The 20,404-nt window shown below is 42.2% G+C and overlaps 1 protein-coding gene and 1 long non-coding RNA gene across 4 annotated transcripts in view; one reads left to right on the top strand and one right to left on the bottom strand.

Moving 5' to 3' along the window:
* LOC139109895 (uncharacterized) overlaps positions 1-3,710 on the top strand; it is a 49,113-nt gene extending 45,403 nt beyond the window's left edge. Inside the window, exons 2-3 of the long non-coding RNA XR_011546905.1 lie at positions 2,912-3,256; positions 3,559-3,710. This is a non-coding gene — a long non-coding RNA (uncharacterized lncRNA). The remainder of the gene's footprint in view (positions 1-2,911; positions 3,257-3,558) is intronic.
* The window catches only part of Pgant9 (polypeptide N-acetylgalactosaminyltransferase 9), a 182,612-nt gene that overhangs the window by 83,236 nt on the left and 78,972 nt on the right, over positions 1-20,404 (bottom strand). The window lies entirely within an intron of this gene.

Raw genomic sequence — 20,404 nt, 5'->3', positions numbered from 1 at the left:
AACTAAGTACGACATATTACATATAAATTTTTTTTTCCGTACGAGTCGTAAAAACGCCGTTACCAAAAAGAATCGAAGAACACACGTCGCGAACGCGATTACGAAAAAAGATTATTAGAATTAGATCCGCACGTTTATCCGAAAATCCCGTTTTTATTCTATTTTAGTAATTGTATGACATCCTAAAATATCTTCTTACGTGACAAAATTATAGACTCGGCCGATTAATAATTTATTACTATCGACCGTTCATTTTATTATCCCCAGAAATATCGGCTAAATGTAATAATTTAGGGATGAAATGTGAGAATATGAACCGGATATCATTAGTTAGAATCATATTAAGTTGAAATAATTTAGAGAAACAAATATAATTATAGAAATATAATCATAAATATAAAACATTTGTAAGTTTTTTCCCGCCGATAAATTCTAAGTTTATTTTTTTTTCTTGATTTCACAGCGCGTTGACTATTAACAACCGTATAAGCTCATATTTGGATGTATTTGCAGAATAGATCCGTTTCCCGTTTTCGTGTCATATCGGAAATATCGTTTCTTGTCTCTTCCGTGCGATTGCACTAAAGGTATTCGCGTCGCACGATTTTATGGATGGTACAACGGAAGCGCATGAAAGCACGATGAATACGTTCGATGTGCATCGAGGAAATGTCGTGTGTAGAGTAGTAAGGCAAAAACACCGTGATAAAATTAAATGTTTTTTTATAATTTCCTGAAGATTTTATTTTTTTTCTTTCCCCTAACAAATTGGTGAACGTTATTATTATTACACGATGGGCGGTAGATTATTTTAGAAACAAAACCCGTTGTCGTCGCCTGTTAAACTCGATGCAACAAATTCGCAATGTATTTAAAATTGTTAACGCCGAGTGATTTAATGATTAATTGTCGCAAGCTCTCTTCGATGTTACGCTACCGTGAAACTAGCGCGCGCTTCTCGAGTTCCCCAGTGTGGAATTACGTCGGCGGGATTAACATTCGTCCGATAGACGACAATTTGTCATTGCGCCATTAAAATTCTTCGAGGAGTTCCCAGGAGAGCTCCCCGGCTGAAACATCCTCCAACAACTCAGTTGGAGTAGTCGAGTCCTCGAAATGTCGCAAAAAGTTGGCCGATGTTAATGGGTCGGTACGATTACGTGAACCGCAAAGCAGCACGACCGGCCGCGATGAGAAAGAGAAAGAGGGAAGGGCAAAGAACGAAGTACCGTTATTCCTTGCGCCAAGATGCAGCGGCGATACTCTCGGCTCCCGTAGCATCATGCCACCGCGGACGAAGTTCTCGCCTCTGAATTATGCATGATTTCCTGCCCTCGGCCGTCGCTGTAGCCACTAACCATCCGCGTCACCGCCACTTTCGCCGCGCCTTATTTAATAATCGCGACGAGATCTCTAGTACTAGAAAAGCGTGATGACGCTGTGGATGAGAAGCTTACGTGAATCAAGCCGTATATACGAAAATTATATCCGCAGGCGAGATTTAAATCGTGGAATCGAAAGAATGTGGAAGGAAAGAGAGAGAGAAATAGCGAGCGAGCAAAAAAGTTTGCATTGTTAGGTATTATTTAAATGTCTATCGAATTATTAAACGTAAAAATTTTTTTACAACACCTTTACGTATATTAAACATTAAGAAATACCCGTGCGCTATTTATTTTTGCTAATTCTTAAAAGAAAAAAATCCTCTTTACGTAAAATAATTAAATTAATATCAATAGCATTTATTTCATCTGCGTTAAAAAATACATTTCATGTGTAACAATTTTTCGCAATGAACTACTCATATAAGAATTCTACATATCGCATACGGTAGAAGACCAGGGTGCTAGCCGCGTTCTCCCCACCACCCCCGTTCCATCCCCATCCCCCCCCGGCCCATTTCTTTCGGCGTAGCGCAAGCCCCACCATTCGTCGCGCAACCACGTGCAATTAAACACCGCCGGCGGTGCATCTCCGTTTCGAATTGTACTTAGCGCGCTCGATCACTTGCATGATGGCCGCTGTGACGTCACCAGGTAGACGGACACCTTCCGCGGCAACTTCATCAGAGACGCTCCCGCCAAAGAAACATGGCCGCCGCGCTTGTCCCGGTCTTTGTCGCGACGTGCCGCGCGAGGTGATTATTCTCCGATTATCGTCGAACGATGCTTGAGTACGTCGCGAATAAAGTTCGCCCTTCGCCGCTGGACTCCTCGTCGAGCGCAGGTATTGTTCGGGAACGCGAAAACGCACGGGTGACGACGGCTGCCGCGAACGACGAACGCCTACCTCGCGCAACGAGAAACCGGGCCATCACACGATCGTCGGCGAGGTCTACTCGTCGATCGTCGACGAGGACGAGGTCGTCTCTTCCGTGATTTTTTGGTGAGAATACTAATAGCACGCTAGTTCTCTTCTCACGCTTCCCGTTTCTTTAAACGTAGTTCAGATACCCATTCGGATATTATATTCGTGTCTTTAAGTCGATCGTACGTGAACTGTAAATGATTGAGTAATCGGGAAAGTAATACGTAATGAATAATGCAGCGTAGTGATTCCCTTAGAACGCGTTGTCCTGCTCAGGGTGAGATGCGTAAACAAAATCTCGCGGCGTACGTGGCCTTGCGCGAGGTCACTATACCTCAGTTAGATACAGGCAGTCGAGCACGCAGTACATACACACAGGTAAAAAATCTCCTTACGTGTCGCCGAATATCATTACATATTTGACCAACAGAGCAATCGGCTACCACGAATTAGATTCCACGATTAATAATCTCGTCGCGTAGAGTATTCGTAAAACAACACCTTTCGCATTTAATACTTATTTCTTATTACGCTCGCGGTTTAATTCTCCCAGTCATATTTCTAAATCTCTGTTCTATAACGATTATTTAATTTTATGTTACAGAACACTTTCCCGGAGGGATACGACTTCGTCGCAATGGGACTTCTCTACGTGTCGCCGAAACAAGTGTTCGTACGAAATGATTCGTCGATCGTTTTCTCGCGAGAGCCGTTTGAATAAATAATTAATCGGGCGATTTTTTATATGCGAAATTTAAGAGCGGGAGTAGCTATGTTAGTAACGTGCGAGAGATATGTGTTCGGTGATTAGTTTCCGCGATTTTAAATTCATCCGGTCGTGATTTTCGCGTGTTTCAAGTGCGCGGAAGGAGGACTCGTCACGTCGTCCGAACTGAGAGGAGGAGGAGGCCCAGGAAGGGCATCACGCCTCAGCGGAGCAACACCCTGGGTGAGCATTACTTTCAGTTGCATAAAATTCACAGTCTCTCCTTCTTTTTATTGCAATCGCTTTGTCGTTTTAATAATAATTAAAAAAGTAATAAAAAGTTTAATTAATAGAGAAAGAAAAAAAAAAATTACGTTTTCTGAAAAGTTTTAATTTTGCAGTTTTTTGGTTTAAACAATAAATAACTTTTTCTTTTCCCCCCACTATTTAATTAAAATAAAAATTAATTAAAAGCGTGCACATTTTTTTTATGATGGACATTTGGAACGTCTCTACAATTTATGTGTTTTATTTTTATGTTACAGTATCTTCGTAGCTGCAGTACAACAACTCCGCTGCTGCGCATCGACCGGTGAGTGATAAAATTTTTTTTAATAATATTAACACGATATGGGAAATTCACGTTACGTATAGAAAAAAAATTATATTAATGTTATACATATAAAATAATACAATGTAGAAACGTCTAATCTATCTAAACGTACAATAGAGTTATGTAATAAATTAATATAATTATTCGTACGAACTTGCGCGGAAACACCGCTATCGCGCGCGAGCGTCGTATTAGAAACTAAGCGCGTGCAGAATTTTCCAAAGCTGGACCGGTGAATACAAAGGAGCATTCCAACACGGATATGCTTCAAAGCACTATAATCAGCCGCGAAGGTGCAAGCTCCGTTGATGCTTGAAACTTAATCCTCCGCGTCGTTATAAGATAACGGCACTCAGCATCGCGTAAACTTCATTGTTCTCCGGATAAGCGCCTGACATAACATCGCCGTTGCATCGTCGCGTCTACAATCGTTTCAAGACGATTGCGTTTCCTTTATAAGTAGGATCGATCGCCGCGCATTTAACATCCGAATAATTCACTTCCCGCAAATAAATTAATAGAGTTCTTAATACGACCTTTTCTTCCACACGCGATGATAACCTAAGGCCTTTTTAAAAATCATAACGCCACCCTTGACTTTTCGATATTATTAAACGGGAATTTTTCATAATTATTCATTTATTTAAATAATTCTAATAATAACATTTTCGCTAACCACACTCAGCAATTTTATTGCTACTTCGAGAAGCAGAAAAGTCTTGTAAAGCAACGACGTTGCAAGAATTCAAAACGACTGAACTGGAATATAAGATAAGAACACGCGCAGTGGAAAATGCTCTTCGAAGCGAAACGAAATACGAAGAACGTACCGAAATTTAATATAAATATAAGAAATCATAGACAAGAAATTAATGACGACGATTCTCTAAAAACTTTTTTTTATCAAAGTTTTTTTTTTTTTTCTCTTGCTAACAATTAATATTTTTCTTTTCTTTTTATTTTATTTAATTGAACTTTACAGTAATTTAGGGAGGGAAAGAATTATGAGATTGTATCTGCAAGGATTAACCGCGAATAAAAAATTATTCGCGAAAAGTTAGAAATATGAAACGTAATTTTTCTCGGAAATATTTGTATCCCGCGACGGGGGTGCAATCGTCCCTCGAAGCTAGGTGCCGTTAAGAAGCAGTAGAAATTCTCTATGGTGACATCACCGTCCGTTGTTATGCTAAAATTAGGAGTCGAGGTATAGAGCTGGATGGGAAAAAAGGACCAATTGTGCTTCCTATGAATAAAGGGATGAGAGTCACGTCGGTCTCTTGAGGGAAATAAAATTTATATCGACGAAAATTTACTTCTCACTTTTTTTTTTTCTTTTTTTTTATTTCTACGTGACTATTTTAAACACGTATAGCACAACTTTTATTATAACGTACAGGAAAGATTACGTATACCTATATTTATTTGCCGTTTCGATTTTATTTTAATTTGAACTTTTGGTGGCAAATTGAGATGCTAATTTATTCATCGTTGAAACAAGCGACTCTATCATTTTGCATGTAGTATAATTGGGACTTGGCGCAAAAATATAACGGTTGAAAATAGATGCGTGAAATTTGACCGTGTTGCATTGAACTCCTATCGGTTAACAATATCGCCGAAAGCGTAATAAATGGCGATGCCAGATGCTGCCACCCGTAATAAGAGGTTGTTTCGCTGAAAGGAAAAGAGGCTCCCGCATCTAATTCTATTAGGAAGTAGGCCGAGACGTTTCAATTAACAAATTCTTGCACGCAATCCGGCGCCAAATGTCGCCCAGCGGAACATAGTTCGCGATACATTTTAATTAAATTTGCAAAAAGTAGTAAATCGCTTATAACGCGTATTTTTACTTTTTTTATATTTATATATACAGATTTTTTTTTTTAAATAAAATTTACATATGCAAAAACTTAAAGTTCACGGAAATAAACGATGAATGGCGACGCCGCTTAATACGCAGGTATAATGTAATAAATAATTCAGGACTTAAAATGCAATGGGGCAAATAACTATGACAGTAGCGAACTAGGAATATTAATCGCGCGAACTTAATATTTTATGAGGTGGAATATGTTAACTACATTCCTATTTGAATATCCTACTGTAATGAATTCTGATTTCCCCGTATGCAAATCGACCGTCAGAAATGTCAATTAACCAATGATGCAACTGCAATAATGCGATGAAACTGGCTCCGCCATAAAATTCAATTTATTCGGAAATTAATGATTATCTCGATGTATAATACCGATTATCTCGAATATCCCTGCCGCTCGCGAAGTATCGCGAATCGATGTGTTATTAAAGCCACGCGTTTCGGAGCGGTTCAATCCAATTTCTCGTCTTTAAGTCGGTATCAAAGCGCTCGCGGACGATCGGCGATTATTCCCGAGCACCGTTGACCTCGGGGCGAAACTTTGTGGAAAATGATCGTCGTGATCGAAAAAGAACGTGCGCCGTATACAGTTAAAAAGGTTTCGTATGCACGCCTGATGGCTCGTTGAAATGGAACGTTCCGTGTAATACACCCGTTGTGTTTGCGCACAGAATTCGCGTTCGATTCCCGCATACCCTTTTGCCGCTCCTCCTCCTCCTCCCCCTCCCCCCGCGCACTCGCCTGGGATTCTTTTCACCTCCTCCGCGGCACTTCGACACACAGAAACTGCGAGAGCGAATCGTGAGATTCGGAACGAAACTTTTACGTCTAGCGCACACGCCGCTTTTGGCAGATAATAGAGAGCGGTGGGAACGAATGAGAAACCCGGGGTGGAAGGATGAGAATGAGAGAGAAATAAAGAAAAAAAAAAAAAAGGAGGAAAATGAGGAGGAAGAAGGCGGTAAGAGAGGTCGGCCTAGGCGCCGTGACCCTCAATCCCGAAGTGAGGGGTAATAGCAACTCTTCTGTCAAGATACAAGGATGAGAAACGTAGGATGTCAAAATGCCTTCTAATCGCGTACCGTTCTCTCTCCGTGGGAGCGTCCAGTCCCACGACTTGCAGGACCCTAGCAATTTGAAAGAAGGATTTAACAGTCATCGGCCTGAGAGCCCGAGGGTTCGGTGAGAGCGGGTGTAGGACGGGAGGCAAATTCATCGATTACCGCGACGTCGAAGTGCGCTCGGATCGTAACAATCAACGTCGCGGTCGCTCATCCGGAGGTCTACAGCGTACCGGCATTACTCAGTCTCTACCAATAGAAATATTTAAAGGTTCGAATTCCTAAACACCGGCCCCGTTTTTTTCTTTTTTTTTTTGTCAAATATCGAACGAAAAAAAAAATTAGAAAAAAATAGAAAAATAAAAGTTTATCGTTCCGTCGAGAATTTTAGATGAATATTACAGCGCGTCGAGTAAACTTCCGATAATTGTACCGATAATATCAGCTCGCGTTATCAACGTTAAATTAATTTTGATACACACAACCGCCGACGGTATAATATCGATCGCAGAATCGTGCATACAGAATCAGTGTATTTAACGTATAGACGTATTAATCAATGAGCTAGTTGGGCTTGCCTGCGTGTATATGACAATCCGTCTGTTTCAATTAATGAGGACGTCCATCCGAAGTAACGGATCGCCGCGTTGCGTACTTGAAATTTTTCTAGGGTTAACTAACGTCGGCTCGCTCGGACGGATCGTATCTCCGTTATCGACGCCATTGTAACACTCATTTTCCAAGAGCCTCGTTCTTGCTCTCTCGCTCTTTCGCGCCGACGGACCTAACGCGTGCAAGCGGAAGACTGTCAATTCAGTCAATACCGGCCCGCAGCAACGAGACACGCATTACTTAATCTAGCGACGTGTCCCCCCCCGTGAAACTCCCCCATTTAGGGCGCTTGATAGTAAAACCAAGTTCGCGTACGCGTGGTAAACAATCTTTTTACAATACTTTAGCGTCGGTGACGTAAAAAAAAAGAAGAAGTTAAAAAAACAGGCACGAAAGAACAGCCGAAACATCTGTTTCTATTTTTCGGGAGGGAGAGATATATTTATTGCAACGAATATAATTAAAAAAAAAAAGAAAAAGAAAAAGGTGAGGAAAAAAATTATATACATTTCTACTTAAGCGCGTGTTGCGAAATTGCGAAAATTAATGTGTCGAACTAAAATCTGTAAAGCTACGTGTTTATATATGAAATTTAATATTTGATATTTGCATGTTTAAAGTCTTTTACAATATCGCATGCGGTTTCTCACCGCGTGCTCTTTTACCCTCGGATTTCTTTTTTTTTTTCTTCTTCTCCTTTTTAATAAAAGAAAGAATCCGGAGGAAAAAGAGATGGTTCCTGTTGGTCGGAAAGCCGAGGCCCCGCCGTCTCTTGTAGGTGCAGCTCGCATACCGCTAGGTCTCGTGGCGCGTTTGCGAGCACGAAGGGTCAGTAGCCTCGAGCGTGTTTGCAGTGAGCGGGCTCCGTGGCCTCGCAAACTGGTTTAGCAAAAGTCAAGATCTAGATCGCGACCTTCTTGTAGCCGTTCACGACTTTACGCGAGCTCGCGATGGCGTCTTAATATGCGAGAACGCGCGTAACGAGACTTATAATAGCAATGCAGCGTGAAAGAGATTGCTTCCTTCCTCACCGCGCGTGCAATTCGATATAAATAGATATATTAAAGTCATTTGCCTCGTAAATAACAGACTGTAGATCTCTCTCGTTTTTTTTTTCTTTTTTTTTCACAATTATATACGTCGGAAAACAGATAAATGATTAATTACCCAGGTAATTTCACTCCAGCTCTGATATCTCGTGCAATTTGCTAACGAAAATCAATTTAAAAGCTAAATTTATTTGAGAAACTAGAGCTTTTATGTACTACATGTATTTTAAACCGCTGCATCGAATTTATTAAAGAAAAGAATACAAAAAGCTGAATGAAAATCCAGTAATATAAAATTAACTTTTGGATTACCAGCGAACATCGCGGAGAACATCACAGTTCTCTCTCGTTTTTTTTTTTTTCTTTTTTCTTTTACTAAATAAATTTATTCTCCGAGCAATTTTGTAAAAACATGAATAAACGAACCAGCACGTAGGTGTAAGAAATTTCGTTAGTCGAGAACGAGATAACGGTGTGCAAGCTGATAATCAATTACAGGCCGTAGTAATTAAACAACTGCATCTTACAGATGCCGTGACATATTTTATCGCAATAAACAACTTGCACGTTACTTCGAACGACAATGGTACATTATGTTTATTAGTCGCGGCACGTTAGCGACATTTACGACATCCGCGCGACACTTCCGTCGTAAAATACGACCGCGAAGTTGCACCGCGGTTCGACAAACTGTTCTAATTACTCTCTGCATTAATAGTAACGCGTTAACGTCAACGGGTTGCCGCACGCGTGACAAACAATACGTCAAGTCCGCGGCAGGTTAGCTCGCTGCCGTGTCATATGTCTCTCGCGTACCGCGATGGCCGCAAAATATTCGCGTCGTTACGCGCGCAGTCGTCTGATGCTTTTGACGAACGTCGCGATTAGACCGTATCACGCGGTGCGAGGCATCGCCGCAATTTGCGTCTCTCTCGTTTTTTTTTTTTTATCTTTTTTTTCCACGCGAGGCGTGATATTTTTATGGCGATGTAATACGGAGCGAGCGGTCGAATAACGGCCGACACGTGTTCGTCGAACAGTTGTAATTGTTCCGTGGTCGGTAAATAGGGCGGGTGCGTTCTATATTCCTACGGAGTGAATTGCACGCGCTCGTGTAATCGCGGAAAGTGCACGCGACGATGACGAAAAGAAGTGCAATCGCGGGGGAAAGAGGGGAGGGGGAGGGAGAGGGGGGGGACGATAAGAACGCGCGCGTGTGCGCGTACACGGTGGCGTCGCACGGACGTAGACTCTCATCTCGATCCCCGTCGCGACGACGGCTTGCTCTCATTTACTTGCGGCGACATCGCCCGACGTCTCTCTCGCGCAACGCGGCACGGAAGCAGGGCTAATTCTTCTGATCTCTTCGCCAGTGAGATTGCAGCCCGCGCTTGTCGCATTGCCGTTTCCACCCGCGCGACAATGCCGCCCGCTCACGCGATCCCTCTCATTTCCGCCTCGCTGATGAGATGGCCCGGCAGAGGTGGATGGCACGCGAGAGAGATCCCCGCGGATATTACAATGCGCCGTGACGTCTCACGGATATCTCTATTCTCGCGCGAGAAAGACGCGTAAGGAGGGACGGGAACGGGAAGAACTCGGGAGAGCGAAAGAAGGCGCTTTGCACCGCCGCCCAGACAGGATCACGCAGTTAAGAAGTTTCCTCTCGGAGCTTTTTCTACGATTTCACGGGGGAGTGGGGCGGAGGCGCGAGGGTGGGTTAGCACCCCTTCCGGTAATCCTACTTAGGAACTCGGATAATGCCTCCGCGGCTATGAATAACGGTGGGATTACGCGGCGAAAGTCGGCGAATGTCTTTTTTTTCTTTTTTTTTTTTTTCCGTACGGCACCGCCAGCCGGAACTTCCGAATCTCCGTATCGTCCGCTGTTTGACTTGCCGTCGCTGTCAGAGTATCAGGCTAGCGCAATAGGCCGATAATAACAATCCTCGAATTATCGTATATTCATAAAGCGGGGCTGATTAAGAATTAATTTAGAAAAAAATCTAAACGTGCTCTTCTTTTATTCTTACACGAGTTGCAAATAGAATAAACTTATAAAACAAAGAAACATTCTTTTTTTTTAGCGACAAATAAGTCAAGTGTTTAATATTTCTACTATAATATTTTTTGTTTCGATATTTCAAACTAATTTTTTGATAAATGGGAATTTATTGATTATCAAAAAAATTATTGAAAAAAATATTTTATATAGTAGACATCACTAACCACACGTGTACATTAATTACTTTGCATAATCATAATTAAAGACTATTGTAGCCTGAGATTTTTTTTTAATTTTACTGTTAAAAAGATCTCAAAAATTTATTCATAAATGTTATTACGGTTTTCAAACACCCATCAAATATACGATATACATTAGTATGTATGCACATATATAATTAATAACAAAACCAATACGCTATGAATGCCAATTACACAAAATCAACGTTTTGTAATTTAAATGCTATTAATGCACAATATCATTCTATCACAATTGTAATTTTCTACTTCGTGCATATATGAATAAAGTATGAAATAACCGAAATGCTTGTGGAAAACTACTAAAGGTCAATGATTAATTCGGTTCAATAATTAGTATTTTATCATAAATTATAAATCAGCGTAACGCTTAAAAAGAAAAAAAATTATTTAATAATTCAAATAAATTTTGTTTTGTTTAATTTTTATTTTACATAATTTGCATATTAATTTATAATTTATTACACGTAAAAATATATTAATTGTTAATGAATTAAATATATACTCCTTTATTCAATACCAAAATAGCTTTCAAAAAGGAAACATTATTTTATCTATTTGACAAAAAAAAAAAAAAGTGTATAATGCTCGAGTTAATAATTACGAAAAAATTAATCTCTAATTTTTCCCTAATTTTTACGTGTATAATTCTTATTAAAATATGCAAAATTATTTTCTTTCAAAAATAATATAAACTATCTTTTTACATATAATATAATAATATCTACTCCGCGATCTGAACTTTTCAAGAATGAGGCCGTAGAAAACAAGCTAGCGATTACACGTACACGCTTTTAAACTAAAAGTCACTGCACCGCGTTATCGTTCGGAATGCATCGCCGGCATTATCATATGACCATCCCACGCTCACTAAAAGCAGCTGCTTTCGCTTTCGGCGATGCAATGAACTCCAGCATCCGTAATTAAGCCACAGTTTGTATCGACCGACGTAACACGCCGCGACTCGTAAGGTACCAGTTTCGCTTACTGACAGCGATTTGAGGACAGTACTGCTTTTCATTTCGCCACGGTGTACGCACCGGCTAATAAGCGCGATATTTTTTCTTTTACGACGTAACCGAATGAGTATTGGGCGAGTCAATGAGCTAGCAATGACCGGGGCTAAGTACTTTTTTTTTTATCACTGACGAGTCAGCGGGTTTGAAGACGTCGTTCCGAGGGTCTCATCCTTCACATTTAAGAGGATTAGCAGAGCCTGCTTATGACTGCTAAGACGGTCGCCTCTTTAGTCTTTACCTCCGACGCGCAATCACGCGGAATTAATTAAACCCCGGAGAAAAAAAAAAAAAAAAAAAAAAAACGCAAAAGTGAATTATTTCTGTGATAAATGTATTAAATCGGAATAAACCCCGCAGGTCAACAATCGCGTTACGTTTGCTCTAAAATTTACGAATTTATTAAAGTAATTTCTTTAAATAAATAAATATTTAGGTAAGGGAGAAAATCTCCATTTTCAATTTTATTCAAATATTTTCATAATAAAAAGAAAATTAAAAAAAGAAGTAACGTTAACGCTCGCTACGTCGCTCGGTATATTTAGAATCTTCCAGCGGCATAATATCCTTTCTAAGGTTTCACCAGACGCTTTATGGAGCACCCTCTGCAAAGTCTCTCAGACGCTTTACGACCTTCTCGGTAGTTTCACGGACATGCTAACGAATCGAACAGTCATTAAGCGACATTGGCGTCCGGTAATGTTGGCGAGACACTTAAAAAGTAATTTGCCGAGGAACTCGTGAGAGGAAAACGGAACGTAGCCTCGATCACTTAAAAGCCACCGTCCACAACGTCAAGCGTTAATTAGAAACGTAGATTCGTAGCGCATAGAGAGAGCGAGAGAGAACGAGAGAGAGAGAGAGAGAGAGAGAGAGAGGGATAGAACAGGCATCAAAAGCTTTGAGACAACGGAAGAGGGTGACTTTTATTTCCAGGCAAATGAGAATTCGATCGCGAGGGCGCTCGGTAAATACGAGAATAAGAATTTTTTGTGAAAACAATAATGCAGATTCAACGCGGTAAATTTTTTTTTCAAATCATCTGTCATTAGTCTAATGTCAAAAGAATTTAAATATCCATGTCTTCATAAAAAAAAACTCGATAAATTTTCCAAAAGTGTCATTAACATCAGCTCGAAGTAATATACCGCCTTTAAAAATTCCGCTGCGGATTAACGACTTTTTTTATTTTTACTGCCGGTACAATCCAATCGCGAAGCGTATGGCTGGCGAACGCGGCGGAAGTTTATTTTCATTATCGATAATACCGTGAGCACTTTACGCTGCGGCGGTAACGTCATCCGTGCTCGAAAAAGACGCGAAAAACAGACGGATCCGTTCCGCGCGCGAGATCGTCTCCGTAGACGATCCGAGAACGGCGCCTCTCGCTTTCTTCTCGCGAGAGATCTTTCTCTTTCCGTGCGCTTTCTCCCGCCTCGGCGACGACGTTACAAAGGGGTAGTTTGGGCGTGCAAATACGGCCTAACGACGGACAATGATATCGCGCGCGCGTGTCTCTGCATATTGCAACGTTTACGCGCGTGTGGCCCGCGCGAATAACGCCGGCGATGCACCTAAGTATACCTGCAAGCGCAGTATCTCTCCGAATACGCGACTGTCTAGACTTAGGCGATGGCGCTATTGTCTCAGGACACGCGCACCGTCGCAGGATTTGAGATTACATAAAGCGGGGGCGTCGTCAAAGCGCCGACGCCCCGCTATTGTGCGGCTAACAAAGTAATTTAACTGGCTCGCGAAATGAGTAATGCCGGGGAGAAGCGAAGAAGAGTGGAAGGAAACGAGTCGGTTCGCGCATGAGTACCCCTCCGGGTTAGCAGTGTCGTTAAGCAAACTACGGTTGTGTGTAATTGATAACGCGTTATATAAAAACGTAGCGGAGGCAGAAATCGGGGGCAGTTAGCGCGCGTGCTCGTAAAAAAAAAAAAAAAGAGGGAAAAAAAAAAGAGTTTCCCTCGTGACACGAGCACGCACGGTAGATTCAATCTCGTTGATTAAATTGATATATTTTGATAAAGTTGCGTGCAAACCGAAAGAACCGGGTAAAAGTTCTCCTCCCCCTACGTGTTGACAAAGTGTTCGTAACTTCGCGCTATTGTCGCCGCTGTTTGTAATCGTTATGCAATTTTCGCCGATTCGTGCGCAACGATATAAAGCGACATGTGAATCTCGGTATCGCGAACCCAGAAATATGCGACGAAGCGCAATTGCATTTGGTACTTTGTTAGCTGTTGGAAAATTATCTCGCCTGTTGCGCGAATAAATTAATTAGGGAAATGGGGCGTGTGCCAGGTAAGGAGCTTGGAAAATAATTAATTAAAGATTCCGCAAGGTGAAATTCGTGACAAAACGCGTTATTAATTAAAAGTAGAATACGTGTCCTTATCGTTCCGTCATTCGCTTCTACATTCGCCGAACAAATCCCCATGTAAATTAAATACGCAAAAAAAAAAAATATATAAAAATATAAAAAAATATCGGAGTAGCAAGATGAATAGTAAGATAAATGTCAACGAGCCGCGAAAGCTGGCTATTATGCGGCTAAGTAATTTGACCAACTTAGGATACGAATAAACTGAGGAAACCAGTCCTCTGTTCGCCAAATATCTCGCGGCGCGATATACCGCGTCATACATTAACCTGGGGACACTAACCGTGACAACAACGAATTATACAATAAATAATGGTACACTTACACAAGTGCGAGCGGCCAGATATATTACACCATAACGCTTTCTTGGTCGCGGAAAACGCACGGCGTTACGAGGGAACGCGTCATAACTTACTAACATTAAGAATCCGCGCAAATATGCAATTGATGCATACGTTTGATAAAACAGCTTGTATTCTTCTCGTTCGAAAAATTGCATACTCGCCGAGAATAAAAAGTCTATTAATTTAAGTACTTTTAAAAGTTGATAGAGATAAATAACCGACCGTCGCATCATTATTGTTCGACCTATTTAAACATTGCGAATCTAATTTAAAGGAAAAAAAAAAGGGGGGGGGAAAAAAAATTAGAATATGTGCCTAATGAGTTCGTTAAAATTCGACGCGCTCGTGACGCGATTGGGAATGAAATTCTGCTGGGAATTGATAATGATGGATTTGACGCGCGGGAAGGAATTCTCCCGTCAAGAGTGAAACTGCCGGTCGTGAGAGCGGGCTCGTTACCAAGTTTCCGATCTCGCGAGAAGATCGACTTCTTCGACGGTTCCCGGTTTCTCGTTTGGCTTTCGGTTACCTGCCATCTCGGGATAATTTCTCACGCGGCTCACGCTCGCGATTGGCCGGAAAAGTTTCCGCAATGCGACAAATTCAATGACATCTTCGGCGCGGTATCGATATGCTTCGCGCTCGCGCGTACGTTGTTCTTTCGAAGCGGTAAGTGACGGTGGTCAGCGCGCGGTCAGTCTAGGGCACAATGCAACATCGGTGGTTGCGAGACAAAGGCCGAAACAGCGAGACGGAAGGGCGCGATGGAACGAAACTTTGAATGTATCCTGCCAGGTCACCTCGAACAATGAGTAATTGTCGCCGAGATAAAGGCGGTCTAACGGTAACGACGGACGGAATACGAGCATCGCCGTTGTTAACGGCTTACGATAATGCCGAAACGATGGCGGAAACTCCGGGGCGTAACGAGGTCTAGAGAAACGATAATTCGGACGAAAAACCGAAGCATAAATCGATAACAAACGTGAATAATCTTATTTTCTTTTCGCTTACGGCCTTCCGGTGCCGGAAATCTCCTCCTTGAGAATATCGTTTGGAAATCCATCCGCGTTAAGATCTCGCGAGCAGCTTTCAATACAAACGTTTCGTGACTCAGCGTCTCGTCGTAAGCTTGCTTTCCAAGCTATTATAGGTACCGTCGAAGGAAACAGTAGTAATAATCCACGCTCGGACGGACAATGGCACCATGGGAAATGCAGCTTGCATCGGCTTGCAAGACAATAACTTCTCGCGGAGCAGAAGTGCATCTCTTTCATCATCGGGAAGGAAGGAAATCTTCATTCCTTAAGGGATTGCCGTGAAAAGTCTACGCTGCACAAAAATTGCTACTCTTTAAAAAGCTCCGCGGAAGTCTTCGCGGTATCGAAAAATAGTAATAAATATTTCCCGTGTGTACCTCAAAAAGTTTCGTTGAATTTTCAATATCCCCGCTTAAAAAAAAAAATAAAAAAGTAGAAGGAAAAAAAAAACGACGAGGTAAAAAATATAAATGGAAATTAGAGTGTTTCCGCGGTCGTCTAAGAGAAAATTCGGTAACACGCATTGAATAATTACGCGCGTCGGCAAGGGGTAACAAGGGTCCGACGAAAAAACCGACGCCCGGTTTAACATGGTTTATAGATAAACGGCCAAAATACACGTAGCGAGAAGAAGCACGGGGAGAGGTAAAAAGATGAGGAAGAGAAATGTCAGAGATTATCTTATATAAAAAGAATTGATGTTACGCATAAATTAGCTAATTAATCGATTCTATCGTTGCCGTTTATTAAATTATATATATATTTTTTTTGTTACAGATCGACGCAGGTGCATTCACTGCCATTCAACAAAAGTGTCGTCACCGCCGATTAATAATTACACGAACCGCCGCCGGTTCGTCGGTCGTTTCGTGAATTCGTTAAGTATTCGGACGGATTTTCTTGATATACGACTTTCTAAACGCGAGTACCGAACATGGGACGCGCGAAAGAGATTATTGTGTAATTTTCGCGAACTGTAAAATCACGGTCGGGGTGTTCGCGAGTGACCTATTCGCGGAAGGATGACTCGACACGTCCCATCTGAGAGGAGGAGCAGGCCTCGGATAGGCATCCTGCATCGGCGGAGCAACTCTTAGGTGAATATACATTTTTAAAAATAAAATATTAAATAAAAACTTTTGCCCTTTTTTTTTATTAATTTTATAAACTGAATTTTATGTCTACATTAATATTTTTCTTTATGTTTCAGCCACCGCCTGAATTCAACAACTCCGCTGATGCTCATGCAGATCGGTAAGTCGCAACATTTCTTTTTTTTTTCTGTAGTTTTGTAATTAGGGCCTCTTGAAAAATATCGCGCGCATGGTTAGGTTCTTCTAGCACGCGGATAAAAATTCAAATGTTTCCCGTCAGCGGCACAAATCCTTCCGAGCTTCTTTGAATAACAGATAATATCGTCAGAGCAGAAAGATAAAGAATAGAGAGGAGAGTAGCGCAATGACGCATACGTCGTCGACGACGCATATACGAACACGTACCGCGGTAGACGGCGATATATCAGTCGCGCTGTACATAAACAAGCAAAATTACACCTATGACAGCGCCGAGCGTTCGCGTGCACTCCGCGCTTGCGATTTTATTTCAAATAACACGGAGAGCTTCAGATTAAATTATTTACTTTATCATTCGCAAAAATATAATATGAATTCTGATACTCGCGCGGCGCATTATTATTCATTTAGCAGAAGCGTATTTCGCGTAAAACTTTAACATATTCCCCCTCTACGTTCCCATCCGGCTTTTATCAAAATACTCTTCGGGTGGGTTATCTCGCGCGAGCATTAAGCCGATCAATTTCTTTTCCGAGTGAAATTATCGCCGGGCGAATATTAACGGCGGCGAGTGGCGTTATCAAGATCAATAAGTTGATTCCATTATATTTTCGCGTACCTGTTGATAGTCGTCTTCGCTCAACTCTAATGTTGAGTGAAGACGACGTCGTAAATCATCGGTGACAGTATCAGGTAGATGAAAGAGCCAAAGCGCAGTAGTTACAGTCGCCTAAGCAGAACGTCAACGGCGGCGGAAAGAACGGTAATGTCGTCGCCGTCGTCGTCGCCGCTATCGTCGTCGTCGCGGTTGTAGAAACCGCGGGGATAAAATCCCGTCGCTGATGGCTTAATAGCCTCAGCGTTTCGTAACGCACCTCCGTTGCAGCCTCCGCAACTTCGGGGGGATCTTTCCCCGCGCGTACATGCCCGCGAGCGTACCGAGAGAAATGTTTTTTTTTTTTTTGCGCGACGTGCAACGCCCGCGCCTTCGAGACGACAAAGATTCGTTCGCGTTATGGACAGGTTCGCGGGGGACAGGAACGCGAAACACACAGGCGCGCGTGGATATACGCGTGTGCGTTGTATGCAGAGAAAATATTTTCCTGTCGGACAGAGTTTGCGTTCGACAGCAATAGAGCAAAATCGGAAAAGTCGAGGCGTTATATTTGACGCGTTTCACTGCAATTGTCAACTGTCGACGGTTTATGGCTACGGGTACGAGTTGTTATAGTTCGCGTTGATCGGACGGCGCTGATAATTTGACAGTGGATATCGTTTATGCACTGGCAGGTAGGACATCGCGTTTCGTAACGTAATTTCGTACGATGATATTGTACGTTAGATAAAAAGATATAAAGTTATATGTGCGTAGCGTACGAATCGAAAGCAATTCCAGAGGGGTTTAAATTTTTGTCGCTAAGAATACCGGTCGGTCGAAGAGAATAAATTTGTTCTGTTAAAACAATCAGGATTACTTTAATTATTTTAATTTTTTTTTCTTTCTCTCTTTTTTTTTCTCTCTCTTTTTTCCCCCCCTTTTTTTACGCTCGTATCTTTCACTCGACGAATCAATCCAGCAAACCTTCGTTCTCACCTCGCGCGCATGTGCATCGGTTACTCGTTAAAATGAATCGAACCGGTTGAAAAACTATGCACATCTTCTCCCTCGAGAAAAAGATAGCCTGCATCCGTGTCCGGGGTAAAGGATGCCTCCGGATCCCCTCAGGGTACAAAGGAGCCCGGCGGACGTTGAGTAAACGCCACGGGTCAAAACTAACGAATGAAACGTCTTCGTTCCACCTTTTTCACGCGACAGTGTAAATTCAGCATTGTGCTCTCCCGGAGAAATCCCGCTTCCGTGAAACTTCTCCGGCGAAGCTCTATTTCCGCTCTATTTTCCAGACCCTTGTAAGGCCTATATCCGCCGCCAACTCAGACCCATTCTTTCGCACTCTGTTTTATCGTTTCCTTTTCGCTTAATACTTTCTTTTATCTCTCACTCCTTCTCGCCGAAAGGGTGAGGGAGGCCTTTCTCTCTCTCTCTCTCTCTCTCTCTCTTTCTTTTTCGTTGAAGTTCCATCGAGGTAGTTTGATCGCCGTCGCATACCGGAAAGGCCGCTTTTGTACGCGCGTTACCGGTAACACGCCGCTAACTCCATCGATTAAGGTAAGCGGGGTTGTGACAGGTATGTCGTTTTTCATGGCACGCCCTTATGCCAAGGACATGATCCTTTCTAGGCTGCCGTAGCCGTAGCACGTCGACCGCGATCAATGGCCATGATTATGCGGGTGACGGTCCGCGTTGCAAGAGTGTTCATTAACGGATCCTTCTCGCCGGCGAGTAAACATACGACAAGGGAATCATCCTGTACAATTGCGGAAAAAAATTTTTATATTCACCAGCGTTTCGTTAATTATTAAAAACAAAAAAAAATATTCGCGACGTTCGCTTATAAAACTTCCCGATCACATTTTTTTTTTTTTTAATTACGTTTAACGAAAGACAGGCTCAGAATCAATTTACACCCAAGAGGGGGATGCCGGTTTTACCATTTTAATTCGTTGCTATAAACAGATTCGAATCGTAATAAAACTGAGACAAAGTGTCCGCCTATTTATTTTTTTTTTTTTTTCGGGGGGAAGGGATTACTGCGGGGATTACGGTAAGTCAATTTCCGTAAGTGGATTAACGGAGGAATGAAAGAGTAGGTATCACGTTATTCGGATTGTAAATTGAAACGAAATTTATTTATAGGCTAACTTCGATTCGCTGCATTCGTAACGAGCGCCAGCTGTAGATTGATATTTCTGTTTTCTCTTGTTTATTGGGGATTCTACGGTGATGCGTCCGTCGTATCTGATCGCCGAGACGCGATATATATTCAGACGTAATATTGAATATACTATGATTAAACGTCTAGTCGGCCGTTTATAAATAGCTTACGTATATCTATAACGGAAATATCATTGATCGATACTAATTGATATTTTCGCGGAACATGTCACCGCGCAAACAGCTTTAATGAGTAATCAGTCGGACGAGAACCGATGCGCCCCGGCGTTATTAGAACGGAATCCGACATCGATCCCTGAATGTACGCTCGTATCCGTGCATTTCCGTTCGGTCGGCGAATTCTCGTGGCGTGCCTTCGACATGTGGAGCGTGAAGATGCCAGGGGCATCACGCAAGCATGCGGCTTGCAGCGAGCGAAATTAGCTGGGCATTGTGTTTAGGACGACTAAACGTCTTATGATATTCGGGTGGGTATAGTTGTCGTCTTACGTCGTTCTCTGGGCGTCATAATTTATAATGCAACGCGATGGAAATAAAAACACGGAGCGAGCCACTTTTTTGTTCGTCTAGACTTTATTGTGACGCCGACATGCAATTATCGCGCGAAAGAAAAAAATAGTACGTTGCGTGCCGATCTTACGCAACGATTAACTGCCGAATTCGCCGGGCCAGACGAGAGTGGTAGTGTGAGTACGTGCGTGTGTTTATATCTGGCCGGCACCTTGCGCTCGAAGTTCGCAAGGTGGAGGACGCGAGGGCGGCGGACAGCAAGAACCGGTTCGCCAGGCGAATTCGGCAGTCGAGCGAGCTTTGCGTAAGGTCAGAACAACAACAGTAAACAAGTACGCGGCGAAAAAAAGTTTAGACTATTTAGATACACGGTACACACCGGGCAGAAATTATTCGACCGATAACAGACAGATTTTTTTTCTTTTCTTTCAATACTTTCTTATAACTTAGAACTAGGACCAAGTTAGTTAAGAAATATATAGTGCAACCACTAGCTGCAAAATCAGAATAGATAGATTAATTTCCACTCTG

Source organism: Cardiocondyla obscurior, linkage group LG19, assembly GCF_019399895.1.
Source record: "Cardiocondyla obscurior isolate alpha-2009 linkage group LG19, Cobs3.1, whole genome shotgun sequence".
NCBI lineage: Eukaryota > Metazoa > Arthropoda > Insecta > Hymenoptera > Formicidae > Cardiocondyla > Cardiocondyla obscurior.
This window is presented reverse-complemented; position numbering and strand designations above follow the sequence as displayed.